We start from the raw sequence: 9,273 nt of genomic DNA, 5'->3' as shown, positions 1-9,273 counted from the left end.
CATGTCAGCCAATAATAATTGTTTTACCTGCTAATCTTTGCAAGGAAGATGGAAAATATTCGCTAAAGAGAGGGTTTTAATATATCTGATGAGTTTATGGCTTGTTCGTCTTTCTTTATTGTTGCATAATAGAGCAAGGAATGGTTTAACTTTGAACTGCTAAAAAATGTAAGCAGTCTTATTTATTTATTTCCTTTATTTACCCAGGGTAAGCAAAATCAGTAAAAAAATCAGTCTTCTATAACAGTACTTTGAAAAATCACGGGTTCAACTGCGATTTTCTCCAAACAAAGGCAGTGGACACCTTTGGTAATTGTCAAAGAACAGTCTTCTCTCTTGGTATATCTCATCATATGCATAAAATAACAAAATTGTGAAAATTTGAGCTCATTCAGTCATCGAACTTGCGAGATAATATTCATGAAAGAAAAAAAACACCCTTGTCACACGAAGTGGAAATTTGGTTGGATCTATAGCAGGTGTTGCGGATAAAGACAGTGGCCCAGTCTACGCGTACACGTGCGTGCAAGTTTCCATTGCTTGAACTCAACGATTGCGGTCAAGGCAAGGGTTCTGAACATGGCAAAATGAAAGAAACACGTTTAATGATGTTGCCATATTAAGAGTCACACACACCTCAAGTAAAATATCGCACAACGGCACGAAATAAACAGGTTATCAAGTTACAAAATAAGCACGACTCCAATTTGACACTAGGCCTATCTTTTGGTCACGACCGGTAGACCTGAAACTTGTTGTAGTCCGCTTTACGATATAGTGAACTTGTCTTTTAATAAGGTACTCTCTCTTGAATAAACACAAAACAGTTTTGAGTTTTCTTTTGTAAACGCTCGAGACCAATTTTTTGGCCCTTCATTGATTTACAATTTACCAGGGTCTAAATACCATTATGCCCTGTTTATGTTCGCAGGCCATGTCACTAAACGTATACAAAACGAGGAATGTCTCCTATAATAAGGGACAAAAGTACACCCGCAGATTATGGCAGGGAACCTTAACCAAACGAAACAAAATTAAGGGCCTTCTCCTGTATAGACTTTGTTGAATGTGACGTCACGCGGCTCAAAAGTCAATTAGTAGATATCAATAGACCTTATGCACATGACGTCATTTCAGTAGGGCGCCCTCACCTAGAGGTCAAAAGGAGGTTGTTCATTGGCCAATCCTGTGCGCCGCGCGTACAAATCTGTGCGTTTCGATTGTTTCGTCAGCGTTTTTCCACTAAGATGGCCCCTGGATGACGTCAATGCATAAGGTCTAAGAGCGTTTACGACTCGAAGGCTCAGGCTCAGGCTTGGGCTTCAGACTGATGCAGACATTTTGGAGCCGCGTACGAATCGGAGGCTCCGGATCGGGCTTCGAATTTGAGGCTTCGATTTTGGCTAAAAACAGCGCCAGGCGAAGCCTACTCAAGAGGTGGCTTCGCCAGGCTTCATGACGTCATATTTGTGATGATAAAACTTTTTCTTGCGGCAGCCATTAAAATCCTCGGTTACTATTGACAAATTTGGCTCTTTTGAGGGCGTTTTACTATTAATAACAACAGTCTTCACCTGATATATCACCCATGAGAAGGCGAACAGTTTGCATCAATGATATTAAGGTGAGTTTGATATAAAATGTAATTTTTTATGATAATTTACTTCGCGTTAAAAATGACGGATACAAGTACGTGTGGCCGATAAACTTAGTGCTGCATCTAATTCGTGAAAATTGTCTTTTGGTTTTACGATTTTTGTTTCTTACCAATTCTATAACGTTCCTTTAAGTCATCAACATATTTCTAAACAAACCTTTGTATTAAAAACCCTTCAAAAGCACCACCCGGTCATTCTTTTTTCAATATCTAGTTTTTTAAATAATGTTTGTTAATTTAAAGTGCAGGGCTAGTTGTTGACAATAAACACTGACAGTGCATTCGACGCTTCTAATGACCTGGTAAATTTTACCAATAAAGAGCTGAACAATATTTTGCACTCATTGATGCCATCTGCTTTTGTTTTGCTTTTTTTTTCTTAAGTTTATCATGCCCATGACTATCATCCGAATGGTGCACCCATGTGCGTGAGATTATTATCAATTAGTTTGTTTATAGTCTTTTAGAAGTTTAGAAACAACATTAAAACAACTGAGGCAAAATCTTCATCAAAGAACCTAGGTGTCATACTGTTTTTGTGATTTGTAACCCTGGTTATTGTGTTTTGACAAGGACTGTCACCGCAATTCTACTTTACTTATTTAATAATAATATTATTATGATGTGGTTGAATTATACTTATCCCCGAGCTAACAGTATCACATCCATTCAAGCTTTCAGTTACTTACTAGCCTTGATGCGGCGCCTTCGCAACGTCAGGCACTGCCTACGATCTCAGTCACTGTATAAACGAAACCGCTTAATTAACTACTTCCGTAGTTAGCCTTGAAGAAAAACATTAACAACGTCTATTTGGGGAAATTTTCCCCGCAATCGTGTTAAATGAGCCACACATTATTTGAGGCAACTGAAAACACTCAAAACGTGCAGCTTACCTTTGTTTGAATTCAATTGTTTTCTGGTTTGAATTTTGGTGACAGTTGTTTGTTTTTGCATTTTTCAATATTATGGGGAATACACACTGTTAACAAATAATGTGCTGAGTGTCACATCACGCTGCGCCAGCTCCAGCCAAAATCCCCCAGCTTACACTCTTTTCCTTATCTCCCCTTATCTCAACAAGTTATTAAATAAAGCCTGGTGAATCTTTTGGACCTCATACAATGAATGTTCAGCGCAAAGGCAAGAGAGGAGGAGTGAAAACAAGATCTAAATCCTCACCCCAGGCCTCACCTCCAACGGCGGCCATGATGTCTTCACTGGTACCCGAACATGGTGATGATGACAGTGAATCTGGACCCTGTCTGGTAGCTGACTCGCCGGGGAGCTCCACCCCACCGTACTCCTCATCTTCACCGGGTGCTAAAACTCCCAAAGAGTTGAAAAGCCACATCCAAACCTCAATCTCCGAGTTTCAAACACAGGTGAAGCGCACCCTGGATGGTCTCTTCAGTGATATGAAAAAACTTGAATCTGACCCTAAACCAATCTATCGAGTTTCAAAGCTCCCGAATCGATGACCTCCAAGCCCAAGTTGATCCTCTAGTGAGTGAAAATGCAGAACTTAAACATGAAATTATTCAGCTCTGGGATCAGACAGAGCATTGTGTGAGAAGCTTTTATACAATGTTTTATGAAAGAGAAAAATAGCGAAACACTAAACGGAGCCGCCCGATCGTAAAAAGGACAGGTGAATAAGATTTTGTTTTTAAGGTTACAAAAAAAAGAATAACGATAAACAAAATTCTCTCAAAGTATAATTTTGTCAAACAAAATATTATTTTCAAATTTTGTGAAATAAAGTGTTATTTTGAGATTGTCAAGGTAAGTTGGCGTGAATAGTCGTGAGCGACAAAAGCGGTTAACCAAGCAGGAATTATGTTTTTGTGTATTGTACATATTTAAGAACTCATTCATAAAGACCCCCAGAGCACCAACAATCACCCCGCCCATCAAAACACAGCCATTGAAAGCTCTTGTCACACGCACATTTAATCAATTACATCATTGTATCCAATGAAATCACTTTTGAAAAACAAGTACCTACGGATAAAGACAGTGGCCCAGTTAGATAGATATACACGTTTATTCAATGTTGCAAATAGTGTATAATACAGAGTAATATGGACAAAATAAAAGTAAATATAAAAAAATATTAAAAGATGAAACAATAAACAAAAGGCAACATCTAGGTCCGGGGAGAAGCATAGCTTTGGTTCCCCAGCCTATGAACAGACAAACCAAAAAAAAACAGACAGACATTAAAAATACAGTACAAAACTAACAGGACAAAATTGACAGGTGTAAGACAGAAAATAAAGCCGTTACAATTTCTACATACAAAAATAACATCAGAATCTTAGTATTCATTAAGAAAACGAGTTTTAAGTTTGTTGGTAAAAGTTGAGAGAGTACGCAATGATTTAAAAGAGTCATCCAGACTATTCCAAAATAAAGTGCCACGCTGGACAACACCATTTTTAGACAACGAAGTTCTACGATAGTTAACATACAGATTTTTCCTAGCAGCGCTACGGGTATAATAGGAGTGGATGTTTGAGGTAAGTGTAAAACTGGAGTTGAAACAAGCAGGTAAAAGATTATTCATATATTTATACATAAACTTTCCTAAGTTAAGATGATAAAGGTCAACGAATTTTAACAGTTTTAAATTACAAAAGAGAGGCCCAGAGTGCTCACAATAGTCCGCTTTGGAAATAACCCGAACTGCACGTTTCTGAAGAGTGAGAAGTTTATTACATTTAGGAGTTGGACTTCCCCATGTCAAAATTGCGTAATAAAGATAAGGTAAAATAAAAGAGTTGTACAAGGTCAGTAATATGCTACAGGGAAGGACATTTTTAAGCCGATTCATTATACCTATATTTCTAGATATTTTAACTGCTATAGTGCCAATATGCTTCTTCCAAGTCAAATTTTCATCAATATGAATTCCCAGAAATTTATTACCCTTAACCTGCTCAAGATTGGCATTATTTAGAACTAAAGGAACAGACTGAGTGTACTTGAACTGGCTAGCACAAAATATAATAATTTGATTTGAGAACGTTTATTCATAATTTATTTGCTAAAAGCCAAGAAGTGATTACCCTGAGCTCAATATTAAGGTTCTGCACAGCTAAGTCTACATTTTTATCTGAATACAACAAACTTGTGTCATCTGCAAACAAACAAAATGTAATTTTTTCTGATGTATTGCAGTTGTCATTAATGTACAAGATAAATTTAAGGTACACCGCAAGTAATAGACCGTTCAGTAGATTTTACAGAATTGTACAAAACATATTGGGATCTATTACATAAGTAACTTTTAAACAAGTCAAGCGCTATTCCTCGGACACCATAATGTTCTAATTTACGCATCAAGATAGCATGGTTAACTGTATCAAATGCTTTAGATAAGTCCAAAAAAATACCAACTGAAAAATGGTTTAAATCTAGATCATTATACAATTTATTAACAACAAAAGATGTAGCTAGATCAGTCTAGCGGTTACGTCTAAAGCCAAACTGTGATTCTGTCAAAAGGTAATTTTTGTAAATAAACAAAATCAGACAGAAATGGGTCTATAATTTCCAACATCATGCTTGCAGCCTTTTTTATATATTAGTATAACCTGAGCCTTTTTTTAACCCATCTGGAAAAACTCCAGCTGTTATAGATTTATTAAAGATGTCAGATAGCGGCTTAGCCAGGGAGTACTTAGCCTGCTTAATAACACAGGAGTTCAATTCATCAAACCCAGATGCCTTTCCAGACGAACTTGTTTAGAGTGTCTACAATTTCTCCTTGCGTAATGGGTGTCAAGAAGAGTGAATTCGAACATCTTGCACCAAGGAATATTTCAACAGGGGTGTTACATAATGGTAGCTTGCTGGCAAGGGTACTCCCTATGTCAACAAAGTACTTGTTAAAGGCATCAGCAATGTCTTTGCTTAGCTAATTTTACAATAGTGTTCAATCTATTTTTATACAAAGTATAAATGGATTTACTGTGTACAGGTTTTAAGAAACTTCTTGTATAAGTGATTTTTCCTTCTTATAGAATTGTAGATACCCTCAGACATCCAAGGAGACTTAGATTTATCATAACGATATTTAACATCAATCACTGGAAAATGTCTCTCATAGAGTTGTTTAACATAAGTTAAACAATTGTTGTACATATTGTTGATATCATTCACCGACAGTATAAAATCCCAATCAGTCGCATTCAGATCACAAATAAATTTTTCAATATTATCGTTACCATAAACCCGCCTTTTACATTTCACATTAGTCTGTGAACTCTCTCTAAGATTATCAATAATTAAAAAAAACAGGTAGGTAGTCACTGATGTCAGTTATTAGAACCCCTCCAGTGTGGTTTAAATGATCATTTGACAAGATATTATCAATTAAAGTTGCACTATCAGTAGTAATCCTAGTAGGCTTGTTTATGGTGGGATAAAATGACTGAGAATCAAGAATTGACATGAAATGTTGCACAGCATTATCGGTATCAGATTGCAGCAAATTTACGTTATAATCACCCATAATATAACATTTTTTGTTCTCGGCATTAAGCCGACCTAATTACATTACATCCGCGTCATCTGTTAAAAAGTTACAGGAAACACTCGGGGGTTTATACACAATTCCAATTATAACATTAGATTTATTGGAGTGAACAAGCTCAATAAAAAATGTTTCCATTTCAGAGTTACCAATACACAAATCTTTACTTATTTTATACACAAGATCCTGCTTTATATAAAGTACAACCCCACCACCTCTTCTGTTTAGCCTGCATGAACCTTCTACTTTGTAATTTGGAATCTGAATCAACGGATCACAGTTAATGTGTCACAGGGAAGTCTGTCCCCATTGGGAAATTGCATAGACGAGAGAAGAAAGAAAAAACATTCCCGAGAGTGCGGTGTCACAACTAAAAAGGGCTTCGTTGAAACACAGAATAGTCACACCCGCGGTTTGTTGTATAAGTGATTCTGCACTACTTATACCTTTTGGGTTTCAGCCAATATTGTCCTAATTTTCTGTAAATCATGCCTTCTCTTACGATGTTCATGTTGCAGGTTATAATTCTCATCCCTGGCGGAAAATGGACCTGGGCGCAAACCACTGCCTCGGTCGTTTCACCCTTGTCAACAGAGGAGATGCTGGTAGTAAGTTCTTAAGCGTTAATAATTTAGAACGTGTTGATACTAACACTTATTAGTTGTTGTTATGGATACTATAACAATACTCATGGTGATTTCATATGGTTTGTTCGCAGACAGAATTCCGTTAAGATAACTCTGACTTGAAAGGGAAGTTCTTATTGCAAACACCGACAAAATATTTTAATCAAAGATTCTACTGCAATGCATATTGGTTTCTGCCAACCCAATGTCGTTGGTTGATGTTCGCGAGTATGCATTTGAATATAATTAATGTAACAACTTGTAACATTGATAATCCTAGTATAACTGTACAAAACATCAGTATTTGGACTAATTTGTTTTTAAAATGTTGTGCATCCTGAGTTAAAGCAAGTATAACAAAGAGTTTAATTTTCATTGACAGATGAATGATTGAATGGTGCGGTGGTAAGGGCAGGCATACATAACGACATTTTCAACAACGCCGCGTGTGGGTTACCAGTGACAAGAGACCAAGCATCGATCCCTGGGGCACACCTACAGATATATGTGACCCTCCGGTGGTTGCCCGCTACGTCAGTGTGGACGACGATTTCCATGTGAATGGACAATGGGACAACTTCTTAACGATCTGCGAAGTAATGGTTGAAGAGTACCCCATGGAAGACTGCATTCAAACAACAAGCAAGAAAATTAACAAGAATATGAATTATGACAAAGAACGGTTTTTGCATTTTCTTGTAATGGACCAATCTTGTAGAATGAGGAAATCTACAATTAATTTTTTATTATTATTCAGGTACACATCGTCTTGAAATGGTCTTTGGATAAACATTGTATTGAGTAATTGCGTATTTCGGTTTTTTTTTTACGGTTGTTTGAGAGTTTTACGTGTTGTGTCAAACTGCGCCAATTGGGGATTGTTTCAAGAATCAATACTTAAGTTGGTTTATTACTGTTTTAGAATTAATGAAAAAACGCCACTCACAAAATGGTAATAAAAGTGCGACACAGTCAATGTGTAGTTTAACTCGCTGCCCTGAACAGCTCATAAAATATAACGCCATGAAAACCGGTTCGATGGTTTTTTTTAAATCTAAGTTAATAATCAGTTTAATTTATGTTTGTTGTTTGACAAAATCTAAGAAATCACAAAAAATACCTCCTAATTTTCAGGGACGAAGGAAATATAAAATGCCACCGATTGCCGCTTTAATTCTCACTTTTTACAGAAGCCTGAACCTTCAAGAACAGTTTAAAACCAAATTTGGTTGTGCGTCTTCCATGGCGTACTCTTTAACCAGAGACCTCGGAGAAGAGCTTTTTTGACACGATGTCTTTCTCAGATTAAAATGTATATTTTGAGTAATCACCATGGAAACGTGTCCCGTTTACAGTTCTATTTGGAGCGAGAATTAGGAGGATAATAATTTATCGATGTGTTCAGTAATTTATAAAGCAGGTTGTTATGGCACATGAGAACTTACAATAATTATTAAAGACAGTGGACACTATTGGTGATTATCAAAGACCAGTCTTCTCATTTGGTGTATCTCAACATGCATAAAATAACAAACCCGTGAAAATTTGATCTCAATTGGTCATCGAAGTTGCGAGATAATAATGAAATAAAAAACAGCCCTGTCACACAATGGTGTGTGCTTACAGACGCTTGATTTCGAGACCTCAAATTCTAAATCTGAGGTCTCGAAATCACCGTCATGGAAAATTACTTCTTTCTCGAAAACTACGTCACTTCAGAGAGAGCCGTTTCTCACAATGCTGTATACTACCAACCTCTCTACCATTACTCGTTACCAAGGAAGGTTTTGCGCTTATAATTATTTTGAGTAATTACCAATAGTGTCCACTGTCTTTAAGCTGTTAAAAGACAGTGGTCACGTTTGGCAATAATATCGTCAAAGACCAGTGTTAGCAGTTGGTGTTATCACAATACAATGCAATGAAAAACAAATCTGTGAATATTTTGGGCTCGATTGATCATCGAAATAGTAAGAAAATATTAAAAAGGAAAAAATACAAATTGTGTGCTTTCAGATGTCCTTGTCTGTTTAAAGTATTTTATCGAGTGAGAAATTACGTCTTTCTGAAATACTTTGTTACTTTAGAGGAAGTCTCACAACGTTATATAAAAAATACTATAAATTGCTCCCCATTGCTCGTTACCGAGTACATTTGTATGCATTGTTTAGTAATTTATAATAACAAATTCTTATAAAGCGCATTTCACAATAACCGTATCAATGCTCTTTACATTAGTGCCCTAGTCATGGGGCCGATAACATCCCTGCAATGTTTCCCAGCTCCCTAGGGAGTATACAGCCCTGAGCTGCCTGTAAGGCGCTTGTGGCTTTTTCATGCTTTTTCATACACAATAACAACCTCTATCCTCGCAGGTACCCAATTATACCCCTGGGTGAAGAGAAGCACTTACAGTAAAGTATATTGCTCAAGGACACAAGTGTCACGAC

The sequence above is a fragment of the Asterias rubens genome, chromosome 11 (assembly GCF_902459465.1).
Source record: "Asterias rubens chromosome 11, eAstRub1.3, whole genome shotgun sequence".
NCBI classification, from domain to species: domain Eukaryota; kingdom Metazoa; phylum Echinodermata; class Asteroidea; order Forcipulatida; family Asteriidae; genus Asterias; species Asterias rubens.
This window is presented reverse-complemented; position numbering follows the sequence as displayed.